The sequence below is a fragment of the Martes martes genome (assembly GCF_963455335.1).
Source record: "Martes martes genome assembly, chromosome: 17".
NCBI classification, from domain to species: Eukaryota; Metazoa; Chordata; class Mammalia; order Carnivora; family Mustelidae; genus Martes; species Martes martes.
The window spans coordinates 9,583,916-9,608,434 of record NC_137905.1 but is presented as its reverse complement, the minus strand read 5'-3'; the positions used below and the strand labels follow the sequence as shown (position 1 = coordinate 9,608,434).

Genomic DNA, 24,519 nt, shown 5'->3' with positions numbered 1-24,519 from the left:
AAACTCATAGGGATTAATTTCAGCACAGCGACCCCTACTGGTAAATCTTTGGCTTTGGCATCTCTTCCCTTTGAATTCTGGAGGTCAGGACAGGTGGATGAGGAGTCTGAGGGGGCCAGGAGGGGGAGGAACGTTTGTCTCCCTCCCCTCCAATTTGTGTAAAAATAAAAATAATACATACAAATGGAAATAGGATTTTATTTTTTTAAAGAAAGCTTTGTGTCCAGTGTGGGTCTTGAACTCACAACCCTGAAATCAAGAGTCACACACTCTGCCTCCTAAGCCAGCCAGATGCCCTGGGATAGGGTTGTTTTTAAATATTGTTTAAAAAATATACAGGATTCTTTAGCTGCTTTTGAAACATCTTAAAGGAAACTAAAGTTTGTTGGGAGCTTTCTGATAATGAAGTCACATCCATCGTGTGTATATTGTCTGTTACTTTCCTGTCCTTCTAGCTTTCTTTTATGCCATTAAGATACTCTCAATTATATTTTGCATATGTATGTATGAATATACATTGTAAGTATATATAAAGTGTTCATATGTAGGTATTTCTCCAAGTAACGTAATTTACAAAACCAGACTCGGTGATAGAAAAGCCTTTCAAGGGTAATTTTGGCTATTGGTGATTGTTGCCCTGTGTGTTGATTTTAGATTCCTGCCATACTCCCAGGTAGGATGCGACTTGGGACTTTAGGCCAGACATCATGATGCTTTATGCCTCAGCATGTGTGTCTCCACAGATTCCTTCCAAAGGCTCTGCAGTTAGAACTGTTACCCTCGTTTTGTAGTTAAAAAGCACAGAGGACTTGCTCAGCTTGCCCGAGAGAATGGCATACTCCTCTGCAGACCCTTTAGGGGCTCCTCAGAGTGCCCTTGTTCAGATAACCACAGCGCCCCCGCCCTGTACATCTCTTCTTGTGCAGTTAGGTTTCCTTTTTAAAATGTTTGAAAGTACCTTCATGAACTTAACCCTCAGCCTTTTCTCTCCCATCCCCGACAAAAACTTTCATTTCTGGTAAACAACATCTGAGCTAGCGTTCCTAGGTCCAGGCCCGCCCTTTGTGGATCGGTATGTAAATTTGAAGCTGAACTCTGTCACGTGGCCTCTTAGGGTGTTTTGTGTGACCAAATATTTATGTTGGCAGGTAACAGTAGAAAGAATATCATGTGTTAGGGTAGCAAGAGCTTAGCAGATGTTTTAGGGAACTGCGTTTTCAAATCATTTTACGTTAAAAAATGGCTTGAGTTTGTAGAACTTCTGGAATGATTGAGTTATGTTTCCTGTGGCTGTGTAAAGCCAGTCATTGTGCTGAGTTTTAACAGATGTGCAGCTACCCCGCTAATGGATGGACCTGCAACGCTGGTTCTGTTGCAAAGTTATAAATTATAACTAGGAAAAGCACAAGATGTCATTCTTCTAACCTTCGCGAAAGCCAAGCTGAGTAATTCTGCCCTTGAATAACCCGCTGCAGGGTGATTTATAGTTGTATAATTTAAAACATAATGAAGGAGATAATAGATGTTGATTTGTTCTTTAAATTAGTGTTTTAGAAAAATACTTCGTGCCCCCCCACCCTTTAAATACCTGCAGCTGACTATACTCTAGATATGATCAAGGACAAACCCCGTTCAGATCTTTACTGGTGTGCTGGAATGAAATGCAGGGGCCTTTTTCTGTGTTGGGAGGAGGAGATATGCTTTTCAATGTAGAAATTCCAGCATGTTCTCCACTAATGGAAATATTTCGGGACTCCCGAATGAGGGCTCAATTCTCTTGTTGCCTTGCTGTTGCCAGTGCAGATATGTTGGAAAACTAGACTCCTGAGACCCCACCGTGGTCTGGCTGCACTTGACCTTTCCTGCAGAACCCCGCAGAAGGACCTAGAGGCAGCATTCTTCCTGCTGAGGTCACATCCCTGTGGCCTCACACATTCTTCTTACTTTCCAGGATTATCATTGGCATTGGTTTTATTAGTCACCTCTGATTCTGTTCAGAGCTTTAAAATTAACAGTGTTTGCTCAGTTCAGCGTCCAAGGGAAATGGTAGCGTGAAAAAGAGCAAAGGATTTAAAATCATTACGCCTGCATTCAAAACGCAACGTATCCACCGCTTTTCGTTATATAATTTTGAAATGCTTCAGTCTCTGTGAGGCTCATATTCTATGTCAGTTTTCATGTTTTGAGCTGTGAGTTATTAACACCCAGTTAAAAGTGTTTGGAGTAATAGAGGTTTGTTTTTCCTCATATATCCAGAAATCCAGAGGCTGCCAAGGGTATGTTTAGCTACTATATAGGCAGCTCCTTTGTGATTGTCTTGGCTTTTCCCTCATGCTTATAAGATGGCTGCAGTAGCACCAACCATTGCATCCTCTGTGATGACGTCTGAAGGTAGGATGGGAGGGATAGGACCCCTCTTTTCATGTCTCCCTTCTTTATCGAGGATAAGAACATTCTATCTCAGAACTGTCCTTTGTAGCAGACTTGCCTTCAGCTCCCACATCCCTTGTCCATATCCTAGGTAAAGGGAGACTGGGAAAGTGCATTTCTGGCATTTTTCTATCTCTAGGGTGGGAGGTGAGATCTGGTAGCAAGAAAGAAGGGTGGGATAATGGCTTTTGAGCAGGATCTGTTGAATAAGTGTGCGTGTAGTTCTCTCATCTGTCAATTAGAAATGCTGTCTATTTTATGGGGCCACTGTGAAAGCAAGTTAGAATTGAGTGGATGGCACCAGCCTTGTCTGGTCCCCTTCTATGCTACCAGCTTCACCTCAAGCTACTTGCAGCCCCATTCTCCTTCCTTTCCCAAGATGTTGAAGTCTATTGTCCTTTAGTCTAAAACCCTCCTTTTCCTTTACTTTCAGTTATTTTCTACTCATCCTTCAAAACCCAGTCCACACATTGCACCCCAAGGAAGCATCAGATCAAGATCTGGTCAAGACCCCCCTTTCTGTGTTCTCCTAAGAGCTGATGCTCATAGTGCTGTCTGATGCATACTAGCACTCCATAAATGGGTGCTGAGTTAACGAAGGAAGGACCTCAGAATTTCTCTTTATAATACTGAACACAAATGCAGTTTAGAAAAGTAATTTCTGTGGTTTTTATTTAATGGTTTTCCCCCTCTCTTGAATGTGCTGTTTTAGCATTCATGCTACTGTATCCCTGCTCCATAAAGTAAATGCTCAGTAAATATTTGTAAATGAATAAATGAAAGACGATTAGGTGCTTAATGAATGGCAGCCATTAAGGCATCCCTTTCCATTGGTCTGTCTGAGGTGGGCAGGGCCCTGCAGTTCAGAATGTGCAGATAAGGAAGCGGATGAGTCAGGGGGCCCAGCTCTCACCCCACAGCTAGTACACAGGGGAACTGGGACCAGAGCCAAGCCCCCCCCCCCAAATTCCTGGGCAAGCGCTGGTTAAGAGATCTGCCAGCGGGATGTGTATGGAGGGAAAGTGTAAGGGGAGAACCGCAAGGTTTGGGTGAGACAGGACAGGCTCCATCCCATGCTACCTCTTGGGCACATTTCATAACCTGATTAATATTCATGTGTGATACTGGGATGTTACACCTGCCTCATGGGCTTGTGTTGAGAATTGAAGGCGCTGAGGAAAACACCGCATCTAGAATGTGCTCGATACTCAACAAACCCTAACTGGTATTACTCTTAATATACACATGTTGGGAATCAAAGATCATGACTCTATAGCCTGACAAACATACTAGATGTTCGGTATTTATTACTGTGGTTGTTTTTGTCATTGCTACTGTCATCATTATGTTCTCAGGCCAGCTAAAGTTTGCCTCTCTTTCCAGTGAGTCAGTACCCATTCTCAGTGATGGCTCTGGGTCACCAAAGGTCACATGCCCCCCCCCGTGACCACTGAGCACAGAGAAACCATATCCCAGCCCGAGTAACATGCAGAATGGTAGCTAGGACTGGACGGGTTGCAGTGGGGTCAACGCAGGCCCTCTGGGTTGCCTGTGTTTTTCATTTTTTTTTAACTAACATTTTATTTTATTTATTTATTTATTAGAAGATTTTATTTATTTATTTGAGAGAGAGAGCACGCAAGGGAAGGGGCAGGAGCAGAGGGAGAGGGAGAGAGAGAATCTCAAGCAGAGTCTGCACTGAGTGCATACCCCAACTCGGGGCTCGAGATGGGGCTCAATCCCACAACCTCAAGATTGTGACCTGAGCCCAAATCAAGAGTGGGATGCTTGACAGACTGAGCCACCCAGGTGCCCCCATCCCCCGACCAGCTGCCTGTTTGAAGCCATACCTTAGCTTTGAGGGAGGGTCAGCCCTTTCTTGTTAAAGACAAAGGGAAGGGAAAGACGGAGCTCTGTGGGGCCTTAGCCTCTCATCATGCCATTTTCTCTGCCTTGCTTTTCAGCGTTTTAAGTCTGGTTGGGCCTTTGTTCCTGAATGAGCACCCAAGTGGGGAAAAAGTGACTATCTGGCCTTAATATGTGTGACAAATTATTTCATGAACATTTAGCCAAGATGTGAAATTCCCCTAGTTTTATCTTCCTCGGCTTCCTTTCTCCTGCACCCCTGCCGGCGTGTTGGTAATGCGCAGCCCTGGTCCCTGGCCCCTCACAAGCTCTTTTATTGCTTTTAAGTCCATGGTGCTGCCTTTGATCCTCCCCTCTCGGTTTCCTTTTCTCCAATTTCATGCTTCTTTCCAGTGGTTTTTGGCTGGAGCACAGTGTAGGCATCGGAGGCCCGCCCGAGGAGACAGATGCCAGGGGCTTGTGTTCCCCCTGCCCAGGGACGACGCTGCTGCACTATGTCTCCTGTGGACAGGGACATTTCTAGAGCTCACCAGATGGACTGATCGTTCCTTGTGAGGTGGACAGTGACGTGTTTGTTTAGTAGCAATAAGAGAACTTGGATCTGGTGTTCTGGATTGCTCAGAAACTGAAACCCACCCCCACCCCACCCCTTCCTAGGATACTAAGAAAGGAACACACTGAAAATGAGTGGAGGTTTTCATGTCATGTGCAGACCTACTCAGTGCCAGGCTCTAGGCTCCCCGGTTTACATCCCTGTCTCTGGTCTCACTTGATTTTAGGGTTTGCTGTAATCAGACAATTGAGCATCTCTGAGCAAGTCGCTTACCCTCTCTGGGCCTCAGTTTTGTTATCTGTAAAATGAGTCAGTTGATCAAATTAGTCGTCCTGTGGGTTATGGATTTTAGAAAACAGTATAATTCTAATGGAAATAAGAAATGGATACTAATGTAGATTTGTACTTTTAGTTCTGAAACCAGAAAAACAAACCTACCATCATCAACTGTCACCACTGATGTTTAAGGAATGGGTATTTTAATGCCAAAAACTGTAAATAGGACCTGATTGTGGAATACATTCAACTTCTGGAAAACCCATGACAGTGTCGCTGTTGTGTTGTTGAAAGTGCTGGGCCTGCACTTGGGAGTGACTGGCCCAGAAGACCCCAAAGGTCCAAATTTGCTGTAAAGCCAACTGCATCTCAGTTAATGGTCATGAGCCCGAAGCAAGGCCATTAGAAACTCGGACCCATCTAGACTCGCCATAGGAGAGGGAAACAGAATGAAGGGATCTGAGGTTGGAATTAGAGTGTAAACGGACCTGGCATATAGAATTTTCTCTTTTTTCTCATCAGCACCTATTTCAGCCTATGCCCTTTTATAAATAGGACACCCCGTCTACTTACATTGCAGTGTCTGTAGGTCTAGAACCCCTGGTGTGGTTTCACTGGGCCCTCTGTTTCTGGGTCAACTCCCAGGCTGCACTCAGCGTGAGCTGGGCTGTAAGAATCTGAAGGCTCGGCTGGAGAAGGGTCCACTTCCAAGGTCACGAGCGTGTTGGCAGTATTCAGCTCCCTATGGCCTAGTAGATTGGACACTTGGGTTCTTCTCTGGCTGTTAGCTAGAGGCTTCTCTCTCAGCCCCCCGCCGCAGGCACCTTCCCAGCATGGCACTTGCCCTATCAGAGTGAGGAAGCTAGGAAGGAAATGGTCTACCGGCAAGATGAGGTGACAGCCCTTTGCAAGCTAACCACAGAAGTGACATCTTGCTACTTTTGCCCATTCTGTTTGTTAGAAGCGAGTCACTGGGTGTGACCCACATTCACAGGGAGAAGAGGAGGATTTCACAGTGGCGCAGAGACTGGGAGGCAGGGAGAACTTGAGAAGTTCAGTTTCACTGGGTTTTTCCAGTGCCTTTTGGTAGGCTTATGTGGTGGCAGATTTACTCACAGGCTCTGACATTTCTTGGCCTCACGCCGTAGCACGCATCCCTGACACGCTGATGTTTGTCTTGCTGCTCTCCTGTTGGCATCTTTTCTGTGTTCTTGTCTTCTTCCCTCTTTCTGGGCTAAGAGGTAGCAGAAGTGCCCGTTTTGTTTTTTTCTATATTTATGCATTTCTGCCTCATGATGGGAGATAAGATTTAGACCTTTAATAAGAAAGCTTATGAAAAGAATAAAGAAACGTGTGGATTATGTTTCCTAAAGTCAAATATTTATTTTCTTGCCGCTTTAGTAGAGGGGACCATGCTAATAGATGGCCCAAATTTTCTTTCTAAAGAAACATGTATTGCCGAGTTTTGATTGAGTTTCAAAAATTGGCCAGAGACCCTGGACTTGTTTTTTTTGTTTTTTTGTTTTTGTTTTTGTTTTTAAAGCTGTAAAGCTAGATAAGGCTCAGCGATCATTTCAAAGTCCATGTAGAATAGCCTTATTCCAGACTATGTATAGTCTTCAGGATTTCTTGTTTTCTTTTGTTTGTTTTTTAAGTAGGAATGTAAGGGGAAATATACTTTCATTTTGCTGTTTTCAGAAAATATTGTAGAGATTGATTTTGAATGTTAAGCATATTGATTCTGAAAGTATTCATGGCCTAAAACCTCTCCTTCAAAATGTATAAGTGAAGTATCTTATTTAGTCATATTCTAATTTCCCCTGTGAAATATCAAGCTTTTTTACTGAGCTGAGGCCTTTGTTTCTCCACATACCACCTTACAGAGAATCTGCACCACTTGGAAACATTTCGTCTTTGAGTTTCATATGATGGGGTCTCTTTAATCATTTACATTTCGAAAAAAGAAAGTGAAATATTCTTTAAGAAGCCAAAGTAATCCACGGGAATGTATGGTGTTTGTTCAGCTGGATATCTTATTTATTTGAAGTACTGAGAGAAATCTCTTCTGACTGCTCAAAAAAGGGAAGAATAAACAGTAAGAGTGTCCAAGTAATCTGAGCTAGAAGGTCCCTCCTTTCACAGAAAAGTTATAAAAAGTATATTCACCAGATCCAAAAAAAATACTGTATATCAACTACTGAGACCTGCATAATGTTTTCTTAGTATTCTCACTCTTTAGAAGAAAAAAAAAAAACCCAACTGTAAAATCTTGGAACTTAAATTTTTTTTTGATATTTTAATATTCCTGGGCAGGTGAATGTAGTGTCTGTTTTTCTTTCTTAGAGCATAACATCTCTTGTTGGCTTTTGTGTGTACGATGTGTTGTTTGTTTCTTTACTGACTGTATAACCATAAGAGACCGCGTAATGAAATTAATGTGGCCAAAGTCGCAGCGTTAACTCTGAGCACATTTCCTATAAAGAAGGCATTAAGAAGATGTTTAAAAGAAAGAAAGAAAAAGAAAGAAAGAAATACAACGTATTTCAAAAGAATTAGCTTCTGGAATGAATCCAGTTGTGAAAATAATATAGATTTCTTCTCCTCTTGTTCTCTCTGTTAAAACCATCAGGACTGAACTGGCGTCTTTCTTGTGCACGGGACATCAGGGAGCACACCAAACTCCTTCATCCTGGCCCTGCAAGGGTCTTGTCTCAGGAAGTCAGGGAGCGCTCTCCTCTCCGTCTTGCGCTCGTGCACCACACCTTCCAGTGCCGTTTTGTCTCACTGCCAGGCTCAAGCATCCCTCAGGTTCATATTTAAGTCCACAGTGAGGGCCTTTTTCATTCAGAGCCAAATTTAAAAAAAAAAAAAAAGTGAAAAATGAAAAAAAATTAAGCTGACCTTTGCCGTGTCCACTATTACTCTGCCTCCACGTTAGTCTGTAACGTTAAGATCTGAGATGCATTCAATACAGTCTGAGTTTTCCCCGAATAAGCGTATGTTCTGTGAGCCAAGAGGACAAAGCCCAGTGATGACAAATACCACAGCTCCCGTTTATCTGGACTCTCCTATTCTGAGTGCCTTTTACGTGTCCATGCCTTTCTTTCCCCCCACCCGCGACCAGCGGTGCAAGGTGTGTAGGAACCGAGAAGAGCACGTTCATCTATTGTGTGGAAGAAGAGTGTGTCACCATGTTAGCACGGAGGCCATGCCCGGGCTTTGCCGTCGGAGGCAGGAGACTCCCGGTCTCCACCTTTCCTTGGAGGGACATCTGTAATCGTGGGCACGTCGCACTACATCTCTGGGCCTCGGGTCTCCTTTTTCTCTCTGAAATGGAGAGAAGTAAGACCTCTTCCTCAGGTCTTGCTGATCTCTAAGGCTACACAAGAAGCTATTGTCAGGGACGTGGTCGATAAGTTGACGGTAGAACACGTTGGAGCTATGCCCCTGCCCGTTAGAGGTGCCCTTTCAGTCCGAATCCCAAGGAGAACCCTTGAGGAGCTTCCGTTCCATCTTTCACTGGGTAATGAAATTGTAACGTATCGCTGCAGTTCTGGTTCCGTTTTGTGCCTTTGCAAACCATATTAATGCTGAGGGTGAACATGTCAGCTTCCTCTGGTTTTTAGTGGCTCTACATTTTGTTCCCCTTATTTGAGTCTTTTTCTTTTTTTAGTCACCTTAAATCCGTGTTGGAAGCAGGTCAAATATGAATTAATTAAGCGATTTAAGTTGAAGTACAGGAATAGCCCCTTAAATCTGTTAATAATACCAGACCAAAAGCAAATTTATCTTGGTCTGAACTTTTAGGTATATTTCTGAATCGTGCACGCCCAACGAAAGAGACGATGCAATAAGCTTTGAAAAAATGAATCTTTTTAATAAAACATCCGTCTTCAGGATTTGGGGAAGCTTTCACCTGTATTTCCACTTTCAGTCCTTGTATGATTAACACCAGCTACTGTTTGCTATCAAGCAGTACACCAGTTTCTCAGAGAGTAAACCTTTTAATCAGATAGGTAAGTGTTTCTGTGTACTCATGCAGTCACAATTCTTCAACGACATGATAAGGATATATTCACTTCTTTTTGGTCTTTTTCTTTTTATTTCTTGACTACTCTCTTTCTCCTGTGCCCATCATTCCAGTTGGCTATTTATATCTTAAATATATCTTTGTGAAAAATTCATTTATTTCAGATATAATTCATTTAAGATGGTTTATAAAGACGACAAGGGCTAGCTAGCAATCGCAGTTCCCACGGACACTTGCAGACAGTCAGCACTCATAAATGGGTTTGTTATATCATGTAGATGGGCATGCACCCTTACAAAATCTGCTTGGGGGGAGGGGAAGATAAAACCAGCTATTTCAGCCTGCTCTTTTGATCCTGAGGCTTTTTTTTTTTAACTCTGTTTATGAATAAAACATTTTAATCAGAACTATATTAACACTGATCAATTTTTTCCATGGGAGTCTAATACAGGGTGAATTCCATTAAGTCAATTAAATACTTTGATCAGGTTTTTAAACTGGATACATAGATAATTTAGCTGTGGCTTTTTTTTTTTTTTAAGTATTTTACTGAAATTCTTTTCACCAGGACCTTTTCCCCCTGCCCAGATACATGATACAGTGAAGATTTCATCGTCTGTTTTCTGTACACAACATATTTTACACCTTTTGTCTCATGAGTTTTTCTTTGTATCCGTTATTCCCACCAAGCCAAATTAGGTTGGAAGAATCTCAATTTCACCACATGCAGTTTTTTTTTTTTTTTTTCACATGCAGTTTTTGTCACCAAGTTGTTGTGATCATTATTTCAACCAGAAATATGTGTTATTTAATTGATAGAAGACCAGTATTCTGTTCTTAACCAATACTGAAATTCCTCTGCAAGTGTGTTCCGATATCATACGGTTTCTCAGTTATCCAGGATTGGTCTCTGAGGATGTTGCTAATCTGATTCTTTTACAAACTAAGAAAGAGTTGGATAACTGTGAAACACTTGTCCTTTGTATTGTTGTGGCCAGGTGGGTAGTACACGATGGGTCAAGATGTCCTCTCATTGGTCCAGAACAGTGTTTTTCAACCTTTTTTTTTTTTTTTGGATGACCACCAGTTTTTTATGTCACAGCCTGATGCATGTATCCTTAAGCTTATGCACCTATGTGTGTCTTTGTGTATCATGCACGTGTGTGTGTGTGTCTGAAACAAACATTTAATGAAATAGTCTAACTATGGGCAGTGTTGTCTACTGTTTTCATCTTGGTTGTATTTCATTTTTTAAAGTGCTGGTTGTGACCCAGTTTTAGCACCCACTAAATAGCAATCTGTCCTTTGAAAATTGCCACTTTAGAACTATTGGATCTGCTCCTATCTGGCAAGGGTTCATGGAGTACCTCATGGGCTTCCTCAGGGGGTAGAACATGCAAGAGTGAGCAGATCGTGATCCTTGGCCTGTGGGTGCTTATGTTAAACAGGGCAGAGATGTCAAGAACTCTGGCATGAGGAGGCATGGGCACCGCTGCTACAGTGTTTTCTACTTTGGGGGTCGATGTAAGAGTAGTCACATAAAATTGCAGAATGGAGATGACATCTTTACTGAGCCTTGAAGGATACGTGGGAGGTGAAATTGTAGACACAAACAGGAGACTCTTTCAGGTAGACTTTGCAGCAGTGGTATAGGGTGGAGACCAGGACTAGGGACAAAATTAAGGATGTGCCCCCCCCCCCCAAACAGCCCTCAGTAATGAAATAAACAATATTTGATGTAATATTTAAAAAATTTAATTTAAAAAAATGCAAAAAATCAAGAATAAAATTTCTCATTTTAGAACAAAATGTGAGTGGTATAGCAAAGGCACTATTAATGAACATGGGTTTGTGGTGATCCATGTAGGAGGTGAAGGCAAAAAGAAAAAAGGCCACTGAGGGCTTCTTTGAGGATTTGGGATCTTCCAGCGTTCTGTTAATATCGGTGATGATGGTGATAAGAGAGTGATGATGGGAATGACCCACGAAAAGCTAACATTTATTGGGCAGTTGCTGTCTTCCAGGACTCCTGCTGTGTACCTTCTCTGTTTCTCACATACGAAGAGCGGTATTCCCTGTCGTTACTGAGGAAGCTTGTCAGGACACATAAATACCCACTCAAGGGCACATAACTAAAAGGCAGTAGAGTGGAGATTCGAGCTCTTTCCAGTGGGCTCAAATGCTCAAGCTCCAAATCTCTACCACTGATGGCCTCTGCTGGCTGCAGATTGTGTTTGGGCTTGAGAGAGGCCATCTTTATGGCTGCAAGAAAGTGAGTTGGGAAGAAGAGATTTTTTTTTTTTACCATAGAGACCGATAGGTAGGCTGAAAGGGTTGGCCTTTTGGAAATTTTGTGAACCTATACAAAGGCCTGGAGATAAATATTGCAGAACTAGAAGGAGGAATAGCTTTTAATATGTTCACTGAACCTGGGAGGTAAATGGGCAGTAATGCGGAGGGGATATATACATTTGTGGATGATTTGTTGATATGGCCATGTACGCATGCCTGCATAAACAAACACGGAAGATATCTGACGTTTAAAGTTTTGTTTAGTGCTTAACAAAATCTGTCCTGTCTTCCCTTTTCTAAAGCAGTAGCATTAAATTCTTGCCTTAGGGGTTATCGGAAAGAGATGATATGAGACTATATTTTAACATAAAGTATTTTTCCTTTGGATAGGTATGTTGTTTATCTCTATAAATAACTGTTAGAATTGTGAATCTGCAATGTCTCAGAAACATCTTGATTTATCTTTATAGTGATGACAATGAATGATGTAGGACAGATTCTAAGAAGAGAATATTTAGAATATCTACGTGTCACTTCCATAATATGTCTAAAAATTATCATGCCTATTCATTATTTAAATAGCTGTGGCCTTTTAGTGAATACCACCATTAACAAACCGTGTTAACATGATTTAAAATATACAATGAAATTTGCAATGCTATCTGATGACGGAGCTATCAAATTAGCACACACAGCATTGACTGATCATCCTTATAAAGAGCTGTTTGCATTGCGAACAGAGAAGAGGCACATCCCCTTGTGGGCTGGCAGCATTTCTGCAAGCATTTCCTTAAGCGATGCCACTGGCAGGATGGTTTTATTCGCTGTTGAAATGTCATGCAACGTGTGCCCATCCTACGCTTCTAGTCTGCTGCACACTTAGGGGAATTGGTACATGTCCAGACTGGCTGGTAATGTTCTCTGTGATTGTATGTGTGTCTGCCTGCCCCCTTTTTGTTCGTTTCGTTACTGCTGTCCTCATTGAGGGTTCTTCCAAGGCCTTCCTCTGTTCTCAGATGACGGCTCTTCTGAAGCGGGATTATCCAGGGGCAGCAAAAGCTCTCTTACAGATATGCCATTTCACCACTTTGAATAAAATAGCAAAAAGTTTTTCTCATTCACTCCAGATTTGCTCCTTGCTTTCTTGGTTCTTTCAAAGTAATAACTTAGCACAGGTTTTCAGCCCACAGAGCTTCACTCTGCAGGTGTTTCTTTGTGACTTCCATGTTTGTCCTGAGCGAGTGAAAGTGAGTTCAACCAAAGTTAGTGGGTCGAAATACAGAACTCCCCTCCCTCCCTCCCTCCTTCCCTCCTTTCCTCCCTTTCTTCTTTCTTTCTTTCTTTCTTTTTTTCTTTCTTTCTTTCTTTCAGTTCACATTTTTCCCCCAGGGCTAAGCTTTCTTTCAGAAAATCTTGATAGCCTTTCCTGTAAGACTCTGCTTTTATAATGTTCATGAGGATCACAAAAGGCATGTATAAAAGGAGCGTGAACTTAGCAGCTTGTGCTGAACTCAAGAACTTACTTGACTCTCTATGCTGGAAGTCACATGGAAGGTCTCCTTTTCTAGATGAGGAAACTCAGGAGTCCACCCAAAGATGAAGGGTACATACCTTGCTCTGGTTGAACTTGGCCTGGAGGCTCTGTCTCAGGATTTATCTTCTACCCTTCCCCATTCCCTGTCAACAGATTGTTTTGTCTTATTGATACAGCATTGTTTGACCTAAATGTTTATTACATCTCATATGTATTATCATTTTAAATTATATTATTATGCAGTGTTTCAAAAATAAACAGAATGTAAGTCACCTAATTCTTAGGCATTAATACAAGGAAGACAATCTGAGGAAGTGAATGTATGTACACATTTATTATGTACACACACACAGGGATAGATAAACTCCTGTGAGCACCGGCGGCTGCCGATAGGGGGCGCTATATTTTATTGTGTTTGGCTTCAGGGAGAAACAATGGAATGATTAGTACATCCTTATTGGACCAGGGGAAGAAGAAAACCCTTTATTTCCAACAATTTCCATTCCCTGTGTCACCTCGGTATTTAATTGACTTCACTTGGGCGACTGCTTGAAGTTCTCCCAGGCTAGTTGCTACTATTAATTATAACCAAGAGGGATAATATCAGTAACTAATGGATTGCAGTATCTAAACGGAGGCCAGCATTTGACTTTGGAAGAACTGATCCACAAACACCTGGTGTGGTAGGATGAACTAGGGCTCCCTTTGGTCGTCTCCGGTGGCCACAATCCTGCAGTAGCTTTGGCGATTATGCAGGCCAGCCCCATTAGTTTAGAGATCTAGAAACTGGACCCTGAAATGTCAAGAGACTTGTTTCACTGAGAGAGTTTTCATGGCCCTGTGAGACTGTCATGTATTTCATGTTTTAACTGACGTGGCCTTTCCAGTGTTTTGAATGGATACGTATTTCTTGCATAACTGGGTATTTCAGAGTGGCCAGGGAGTTAAGCGTTGTGGTTTTTTTTTTTAAGCTTATTATTATTATTTTTATTTTTAGTAATCTTTACACCCAGCGTAAGGCTCGAACTCACAACCCCAAGATTAAGGGTCAAGTGTTCTTCCAGCTGAGCCAGCCAGGTCCCCTCCCCCCGCCGCCCTGAACTTCTTCTTGATGTTATAGATGAAAAATTGCAAGACGCAACCTCAGAGTCCCGAGACATATACATAACAGAATAGTGATTGACTCTCCCGGCCCTACTGGTCCATGGTGGGGCTTCTCTCAACCAGTTTCAGAACATCTCAGAATCATCTTTGATTAGCTTACCCTTTTTTTTTGCCTTTCTTGTTAATTATTTGACCCCAAATTTAGCTGCATCGTAACTATGGGTGTGGCTTTGATGCTATAGAGATCTTCACCGATCAGTTCTAGAAGCTATTTCATTTTGCAAGCCTTTACCTCTCAGTTTCAGTAATTTCTGGCTATTTAGAACAAAAAGCCACAACTCCTGTGCCTCTATTAATGGTTGCTACTGAAGCTCTGTGGGGGTCTATGTTGGGGTTATGGGTGGTAGAGCCTGGAATTTCATAGGTAGATTCTGTATCTATACAAACATGTGCCCTGTACACATAGTTTTATAGACGTTTACGGTCAGGGGTATTCAAGAAAGCCAGATTTTTACAAAGTATTTTGAGAGAGAAATACCTAATTGTTTCTCTTTATGCAAATCCAAAGTAATTTTCTCCTAGAAAAGTACTAAATATACACTTTGGCTCTCTCTCCCCTCTCTCTGAATTAATCAAGTGTGGTCGCTGCCTTAACTTGCTCAGCTGGAAACCGCTGGCTTGTAGGACTCTGGGCTCACACGATGAGTTAAACACAGGGACCCCCGAGTATGGAAGTGACACAGAATATTCATAAAGTCAGACTGCGTGGCTTCCCAGGAAGGTAACCCTGCAGCAGGCTGTGTTTCTCTAGTGTCCATAAAACCCAGTCCACACAGCAGCTCCATCTGCGGGTGATGGGGATTTTGCTGATGGTTTTAAAATCAGGAATAATTTATTATTATTTTTTAAGGATATTTTAGTACACACTTTCACTCATGCTATTCAACTATGGCGTCTTTAGTGGGAATTAAATGGAGTGCCATTGTTCTCCTGGATGTCCCTCTGACCCTGTCACATTGGCCTCCCTGCTGTCCCTTTGCACATTCACTGGGACATTTTGTATGAATTCATTCTTTTCACATGGAGGGGCGGGGATGGGAGTGGGGATGGGGTACCCCTGGAGCAAATGGAAATGGAAATGCCTATCATATAGGTAAAGCATCAGTTAACTAACCTGAGAAAGTGAGAGCTGCCCACAAATTCTCAGGGTGGCCTTTGAAGTCTTTGGTTTGTCTTTAAGAAGCTGGCTTTGGATGGAAGCAGTGAGTCACGGATATCATGTTCATGCCTTTTGATAGGTTCTGGGTGATCAGCTTGTAAACGTGCATATAAATGCACACGGTTAGCTTATTATAAGTCTCATCTGTTCATATATTTGAGTTGACTTTTAGGTGTGGGCCACAGTATCAGATAAAGCCCTTTTTGGAATACAGTCTTCCCCACAGAGGCCACATGGTTTCTCACTGCGATTGTATTGAAACCTCCAGCCATATTTTAGGATGGTTCTATCTATAGTGTTCTCATTTGAGCATCCTTTGGATTGTCTTCAGGGTTACACGGGGGGGACAGGAGGGTAGAGAGGACAGTTACGTTTTATATGTCATTCTAATTACTTTACTTCCCTCAGGAACCTAATGAATTACAGATTATTATGCCCATTTTAGAGATGAGGAAATCGAGGACTTGAGTGCCTTGCTTCAGTCCCATGGCTAGTAAGGGGTGGAGCTGAGCTTCTGACATCTGTGCCCTTCCCACTGCATCTTGCTGCTTCCCTGAGTCGCACTCCAGAGTGCACCGAGGCTTCTGTAGGCTCCGACGCCAACCCCAGGGCTGCGTGTGGTTTCTGGGAGTGACACTGTGGATGGAGCATGGTATTGCTGCCAAACGAGTCTGTGGTCGGGAATCAGAAAGCCGCACGTGGTAAGGATAGGTCCAGTCCTGCCCTTTGAGATGGGCGGCCTGAGGCCTGGAGGGAATCACAGGATGGGGAGGGCCGGCGGGCTGCCAGGGCTGCCATTGCTGAGGGCTGTGGGGGCAGCTCATGCTTTATTGTTTTTTTAGTTTTCTACTCAAGAACCCACCTTGCAGTGTACTCCTTCTGTGTTATCTTCTTTCCTCCTCGAATACTCGTGCTTCAAGTCCATGGATTTCTCCAGCACTTACGGGGAATAGACCAGAGGTCAAGTGGACTAGCCGTTTGGAAGGTGCCCACTTCTGTAGAACGTGGGCCCGTATAACTCGGATTTGCATTTTGCAGGAGAAAAGACTGGCGCAGCATAGGGTGGGCACGTCCAATGATCTGCTGCGTCTTTGCTTTTGAAGAACTCTAGAGTAGATTTGACCCCTTTTAGAGTATGAAATACAGTATATTCTGAACCAATCCAGGTGACCTGTTAGGGGTGGGCCCGTGAGGTGGAGCAATCTTGGAGCAATGCAGGGTTCAACACTAAATGGGTGCTTTATTTGCATTTTTAGTCTGTTCTTTTATATCAGGAGGTATCACTTGCATCTCCCTCCAAGTTTGGAAAGTATTTTTCTTGGAAAATAATACTGATCAAAGATATCAGTAAGGATATGGATATCGCTAATCTCATTTGTCAAATTCTAGGCACAGATGCAACCCATGAGACGGCTCAAGTTTCACACCTGCCTAGTGCCGCGTTGGTGGCTCTCAGACCAACCATACTGTGTGAGTTTGGTGCCACAACGTATGTGTGGAATTCCATGTCTGATACAGATTTTTTAAAAGCTGATTAAAATGGCACATGGGTATTTAACACTCAACGAAAATTGTACCTTTCACACACACTTCTTATATATCAGAAAGCCCACCTAGCAAATTGTAGCTTCCCCTGGGTGTCCTATATTTAACGCAGGCCCACCTAGCATCTGAGTCACCATCCACTGAACTCATATTGTCACTCATCCAAATGAGGAACTAATTAGGAAAGCCAGAAAGGGGGAAGGTGTGGGAGTGTATCTGGGGAAGGTAGGGAATTCTGGGTTGAGAAACCCATCCGCACAAGCCAAATGCATGTGTAGCTGGAACTTGAGATCTGATTTAATGAAAGAAGAAATAAAGACACGTCAAACAGGGCCGGCCCTTTGCAAGGATCCCCACTTGGGTATGCCTAACACAGAGACTGGCGAGGCAGCCAGGAGCCGCGCAAAGCTGTTTTCAAAATCCGAGCCATTTGCAGCCCCCCCAAACCCTTCCAGGTCATGCCTGAGTACCTACACTGCGCCCCATGTAAAAATACACTTGGAGGAGATTGGACATGCCCTATGAATTATACCTTATTTATTATCATTGAGCCCTCCCTTTTTCCGTCATGCTTTAGAATTATGGGCTGGAGCAGTTCTTAATACTCTATTTATTTTAGGGGAGGAAAATGTTTTTCTTCAACCACAACATTCATGCAATACCAACTGCTGGCAGTTTCCCCAGCATTTAAGGAAATATTGTTGCAAGGCTTTTATGTTCTGTACTTCAATCAGCCAGACCCAGCAGTATCCCAATAGAAGGACCCTCAACAGACCATTTTCAGCATTTTGCTACAATTAAACTCCTCTGGTTTTAGCCCTCAGGCAATTTAGTACCTTTTTACATATGCACATTATGAACTTTTGACCAGGGTCTAGCAGTCGTATATCAGAGTGCTGCTCTTGAAAGGCGGCTTAACAAGTTCCTCTGAGTATTGCAGTTGGAGTCGGTCGTGGAAAAGGTAATTTAAGCAACTTGCAGCGAGGCCATTCAGAATCTCAGCGATGATCCTAAATATCGCTCGCTCTCTCTCTCTCTCTCTTGCTCACTCTCCTTTTTTTTTTTTTTTTTCCTTGTTTCCTCTGGAAGCTGGTAGCAAGAGCTTTCAAAGTCTGTGATTGATCTTTTATTCAGTAGCTAACGAGGGCTGTGATTCTATTAGCGCGCTACAAGGCAAGAGAACAGTGATTTAATGAAGTGTCTAGTGAGCCGGCCATAGATTTATCCTGTTGTCGCTAATTTGCAGTGCCGTCGTGAGCATAAAGGAAACTGCACTCACACTGCTATTAAGCAGGTATTTCCTTAGTAAATTGTTGTAAGGTCAGGTATAGTTATCTCAGCAAAAGCGATGCCTTACCTCTTCAGTGTCTGCAGATGACAGCCGCCGTGCTGAGCGCCCACTGAAGTGGAACCAGGAGATCAGAGGTCCGTCTCCAAGTCGCCCTGAGCGGAGGCAGGAGCAGATGAACTGCCAAGTAGGAGTAATAGAGTCATAATTGGTGATTAGAACTGGAAAGGTGCAATAACATCTTAATACAAACTGGCGTATGTTATAGTTACTGTCAGTTGTTGTAAACTCGCCCTGCCGCCTGCACTAGTTACGTTTCCCTTGATTAGCTCCGGATAGCAAGGCTGCGGTGGGTGCGCCAGGCGCGCTCGGGGAGCGGCCCACCCGCGCCACTTCCCGGGGTGCCGCCCTGTCGTCCCTGCTGTTTTTCCTGGGCACCCGCAATCACGCACCTCCCCCCCTCCCCTGCACACCCACCGAACGCAACACGGTAACCTTTCCCCACCACCCCGGGAGAACCGCGATTTCATAAGTGTCCTCTGATCGCCCCTCTTGCCAGGCGCAGTGACATTTATGCACCCTGGCTTTGAGGCTCGTTGAACTTTTGTTTTATTTGCCTTTGCTAAGGGGAGGTATTTGCCTCGTGTCAAATCCATATCCCACTGCAATTCTGTGTTCACAGTAACAGATTTGGTCTAGCTGTGCCAGAAGGAAAACAGGAAAGAAAATAAGGACTGGGCACTGAGGAATTTTGCATTCGAGACCAGCCTTCTTTTTAGTGTGCGGGGGGATATTTCAAGTGTGAGGTGCCCTTGCAGGTATGGGGAGGTGGTGTCCATCCGTGGGAAAGGCTAATTGGAGAAATTCCTTTATGATGCTTGATGAAATACCAGGCTGGCTGAAAAGGACAACACTTGAAAAACAAGGTGTCCAACAGCAAATTTACACATGGCTGGAGATTTCTCCATGCTCTGCAGCAGCATTGTTCTTTAAATGCATGAAAGAAGAAGCTACCCAACATTGTCCAGACGTGCCGAGCAGCTGTCATTATTCATAAATACAGGTGACTGGTCATTTGTTTTGTTTTGAGTGGGGTGAGGCTTGGCAGAGTGCCTAGGGGCCAACCATGAGAGGAGCTCAGGAGATAAAGGGCCTGGGCGCATCTTACTAACCTGCTACACAGTGGGTTCTCAGCAAATCTTGTTTGATTCTGCGGCTGTAGAATCCGTAGAATCTTGTTATCGGTTCTCACTCTGACGCAGGAAACTGGGGCGGTTCTCATGCTTACTTTGCCCCAAGGCTGCCATGTGTTAGGTCAGTTAAGCTTTATATTCAAGTGAAGGGTTTAAAGGGCCCTGTTTGCAGACCGTCAGCTGGATGATAAGAAAAGGTTGAGCCCAACTTGCTGATTTCCCGCCGTGGGCCTTCGGACCTCAGTACCGTCGTTCCAGCGTGTGTTGGTGGTGGAGCTGCCGTGCTCCCCTTCCCACAGAACTGAAATCTTGGCCGTTTGGTCTGAAGACCAGAACCTGGGACACACAGGCAGTGTGGCCTGTCGTGAAGCAGACGAAGCTGATCAGAGCACACCAGCATCAATGAGGACCTGGTCAGGGCCTGGGAAGGAATCTCACTGACCCGTCCCTGAGAGACGTGGCATAGCCATCCGTAGAGACTCCCGGCTTAGCTTCACTGGCGTATCCAACACCAACCAAACTGAAAGGAAGAAGGAACGAAGGAAGAGAGAGATGAATGGAGGGAGGGAGAGGGAGAGATGGGGGAGGAAGGGAGGGAACTAGCTAGAAAGGGAGGGAAGAAAGCATAGCCCCAGGTTGATGAGCACAGCCTTACAGCCCACGCATAGCACCCTGACCATGTGACGGCCTAGGAACAGTAGTGCCAACTGGCTAGAATTTAGTGAGTGCCCACTCTGTGCCCATATCTCATTTAATCTTAGTGGCAATGCCGATTTTCTAGAGGATAAAGGTATGATTTAGAGGCCATGTCAGAAGCCAAGGCAGGATTTGAACCCGTATCTGTCTCCATTTCTCCCTCTCTCTGTAAATAGGGGAGCCCTGCCCCCATTTCAGTGTGTCCCAACCCCATTCTTCCCGGGGAGGCCTCATTTCTCAAGAGGCCTGGCAAGGGCTCTTCCCTCCCTTTCATTTCTCTGTAGGTCCCCATTCAGTCCCCTTGTGGAACACACGGACACTGTTCTCTCCAATCTGATTCGGGGACACACTGTTGGACCTTTAATAAGGAAATTAGGGAAAAGAAAAATAGAATTATAAAAATTCTCTTTTCTCGAGTGGATGAATAATCTGGGTTGGAACTCATACTGTTCTAGACCTACAGACCACTCAGCCTACCCTGCCTTTTCCCTAAGTGGCCCTGAGGGAAGATTTGGTAAACAATTATTTGTTTTAGCCTGTGACCCAAGCCCAAAGGTTGGAACAATATCCCTGAATAATGTGCATTTTCACTAATAATCATATGGACCCATGATCTTTTAATTTAGCATGCTTTCCAGGAATGTGTTAATATTTTCCAATTATACAACCTGTTTTGGTAATTAACTCCACTTATAAATTGCTCCTTGGTAAATAATACCCGTCGTCAGAGGGTACCAGTAGTGTAATCAATTTATGTTTTTTAAAGTATTCTGTGTTTTCATGGATTTTTTTTCTTTTTGAAGAACTGATCTTTAGGCTCAGAGTTGCATTCATGGGCCTTGTTTATTTTTTAAATGAAAGGACTAGCATGTTAGACACAAAAGGTCACCTATTTTATAATTCCACTTATATGAAATATCCAGAATAGGGAAATCCATAGAGCCAGCGGATTGGTGGTTGTCAGGGCTGGGGTCTAGGGAGTTGACTGCTCACGGGCTCCGGGGTTTCCTTGTGGGGTGATGAAAATGTTCTGGAACTGGACAGAGGTCATGGTTGCACAACATTGTGAACATACTAATTGCCCCTGAATTGTATACTTTAAAATGGCGAATTTTATGATACGTAAGTTTCACCTGGATAGAGAAAAATAGGGTAACGGATATGAGAGGTGTCTTGTCACATGGGACAAATTAAACTGTTTTGGTTTTTTTTTTCCCCCCCTTTTCTTCCATCTGCACTAAGCAGTCCCCCCATTAGAGCAGCAGGCAGGAAGCGCTTGGGCTGTCTGTAATGCCCAGGTGAGCAGATCTCAGAGAGGCGGCCCGGCCCCTGCCCTGCGTGGGGTTCTGCTCAGGGCCTCGGAACCATGTGCTTTCCTTCTCATTTCTTGACCACGTTATGTGTTTGCCTGTGTTATTAATAATGTATTCCTTGAAAAATCTATGTGCATTATAGTCTTTGATCTTGTCATGAAATTTCAAAGCCAAAGATTCCATTTTCTTTTTTTTTTTTTAATTTTCAAAGAGGTAGAATGGAAATAATTTTAAAACTTTTAAAACTTCCCTTTCTAGCGGAGAACTTCCTGCTGACTTCTATCCATGTTAATGAGGTATGTATGTATGTACGTGCATGCGTGTGCTGTACATACATATCATATACACCCATATAGACACATACAACATGATGCAACACTTGCTTCAAGCTTACTGTATTCTAGAGGTGAGGAATGTTTGAATACAAGACTTACGCATCTTGTAGATTAAAACAGAAATTAAAGACTTCAGACTAAGGGACCATCAAAAGCTCTCTTTTCATTGTTCTTTTATTGTTTATTGACTTCAAAAAGACTTTTTAGTTTAAACTGACTTTAATGTCTCTCGAATGCTCTTTTGTAAAGTGACTTTGAAAACTAGGGGATAACGTCTTCATTAAGTGGAGAAAAATCTTAGGGAAAAATATACTGTAACTTGGCTTTCATTAGAGTAGAAGGAGATAAAGCTTTGCTTAATTAGTGTCTGTTTTCCCGCTGTTCAGAATTCTCAGGGAAAAGGGGGCTAGAATTAGTGCTGATAAAAGCTTGAAACAGACGCAGCACTGAAACTTTTTTCTTCCCTTCTCAGAATTTAGAAGAGCGCACTTTGTATTACTCTGTCAATGGTATTAGAACATTCCAGGTGTCCCGTCTTTCTGGATGTACAATGACTCCAGCCCCAGCCGGTCACCCCAGCTCTCTCCACTCTTACCTTCATCTTCTCTTTTTGTTTCCAATACTTGTTTAGGACATGATGATTTGGGAGGGGATATCTATTCATATGTCTTCTTTTCTTTCTTTTTTTTTTTTTTAAAGATTTTTATTTATGTATTTATTTGACAGAGAGAGATCACAAGTAGGGAGAGAGGCAGGCAGAGAGAGAGGAGGAAGCAGGCTCCCCGCCGAGCAGAGAGCCCGATGCGGGACTCGATCTCAGGACCCTGAGATCATGACCTGAGCCGAAGGCAGAGGCTTAACCCACTGAGCCACCCAGGCGCCCCCATATGTCTTCTTTTCTATCCATCTTCCCCCTGCTCTTCTCTAAGCCACCCAGCAGATCTGATCTTTTCAGAAAGTCTGTCCCAATCGCCCCAGCTCTGGGTACCCAGTGATTTCTTTTGCACCGGATCTTTACTTTGCTGTGGCTTTCTACCTGTTCCCTGTTCTGCATCTTTTCTCTGCAGAGAAGATCTGCCCCTTAAACTTAGGAATGCTCTCTGGGCTGCCCTCCCCCCCCCTTTTTAACTCCATGGGGAGCTGAATGCTGGGCTCTCCAAACCCTGAGGCTCCAACATTGCTGGCTGCCTTACTCTTTTTCCCTATAGTAATAGCAAAAGAGAGAATTGTGCATAGGAGCACCATCCACCAGAATTCAAATCTGGCTTCAGGATCCATCCTTTTGTGTCCACATGTCCGAAGGAATGCAGTTCCGAGGGAGCCATCTTCTGGCTCCCGTTAGGAGGGGTGCCAGACCACCCCTTTTGTGTAGCCATCACCAATCCTGTGGCCAGACAGAGGACACCGGAAAAAGCACACATAGGGTTTGGGATAAAACAGACGTAGGTACAAATCCTCTGTCTGCTATGTACTAGCTCACAGACCCACGGTAGGTTGCTGAGCCAGTCTGGGCCTTGGTATTCACATCTACAACGTGGGGATAATAGGGCTTGTTACCTCGGGGGGTTGCAGATGGATCAGGTGAGGTAGAGCTTGATGCAGTTAAAGTCTGTGTTGATCTCAGCAGCACTCCGCAGCCACCTAATTCTGCATCACAACAGATCTGCTCTGGCTTCTTCTAAGTAGCAGACGCTGGCGAAGACTTCCTTTTACCGGTTGCCCCTGCCATCACCACCAAAAAAAAAAAAAGTATTTAAGAGGCAACTTTCTATATCGTCATGTCTTACGCCTGATAATCCATACGGTTTAGCTGTCTTTATTGTGCCTCTCAGTAGATGGACAGTTAGGTACATGGATTTCGTTTTTACACCTGTGCCATCCCGCTGGCCTTACTCTTTTTTGAATGCTCAAATGCCACTGAGTCATGGGTTTCAGAGGCCGATGTAAATACTAAGAGTTTTAAGTGGCATGGAGTCACCGCGGGTTTGTTATGTAAACCCTCAGGGATATTTATACCCTCTACTGAGAAGGGTAATTGAGCCTCCAAACCACCTACCAAGACTTCTGCCTGTAAAATATTTAAGGACTGGTACTATACAACCATTTCCCTTATGCAATTTGTTTTCCATCTAGGAGCAGGAGAACAAGGGAAATGCGGCTCAGAGTCACTTATAAAAGCCAAACTCTTAAGCCACTAAATGCATCTCCTCACAGTCACACCTGGAGAAGGGCTGAAGGCAAACAAAAAGTCAACAGAAAAGGGACCAGGGTTCAGAAATGGAGATGACAGAGTTTTCCAGTGCAGCACAATGACAGTGTCATGAATCATCCGTTCCAGACGTTCCCTGGAAGCATAGCATGGAGTGTGCAGAAGGGGTTTTTGATAAAATGGGCCTCGTTAGAAGACGCGAGAAACTGAACTTCAGAAAGCAGAGCAGGCTGCCAGGACACCTTGGAGTATGTGGCACACAGTCATCAGCTTGCGCTGTCTCGCACCTGGACTGTAGAAGTGTCTCGAAGTGTGCTTTCCTGAGAGGACCATCCCCCTGGAGGAGTGTGCCCCAGGAGTCTGGGTGAGGTGGCACTGGGTGACAGAGATGCTCTCAAACAAGTCTCTGCACAACTCGAGGTGAGAACCAGAGATGTGGAGGAAACACTCAGGGACTCGAACAGGCGGATACGCTTCAGATCGATGTATTATTAAAGGTATCACTGGCTGCCCACGTGTATACAGTGGGTTAGACACGGTAAACCGTATTGATTAGCAGGCAGTTCTCCCCCAGGTGCTGACTCAGGGACCCAGGCTCTTCCCATCTTGTGGTTCATCATCGTCCAGCCCTGGCTT

General features: G+C 43.8%; 1 protein-coding gene and 1 long non-coding RNA gene across 4 annotated transcripts in view; one reads left to right on the top strand and one right to left on the bottom strand.

The window, feature by feature from the left end:
• The window catches only part of WWOX (WW domain containing oxidoreductase), a 940,194-nt gene that overhangs the window by 279,455 nt on the left and 636,220 nt on the right, over window positions 1-24,519 (top strand). The gene's annotated exons all lie outside the window — the stretch shown is intronic.
• Window positions 17,451-18,718, bottom strand: LOC308358921. The gene is made up of 3 exons (XR_013968356.1): window positions 18,615-18,718; window positions 18,207-18,317; window positions 17,451-18,015 (listed from the first exon to the last, which is right to left on the bottom strand). It is a non-coding gene; the product is annotated as an uncharacterized lncRNA (long non-coding RNA).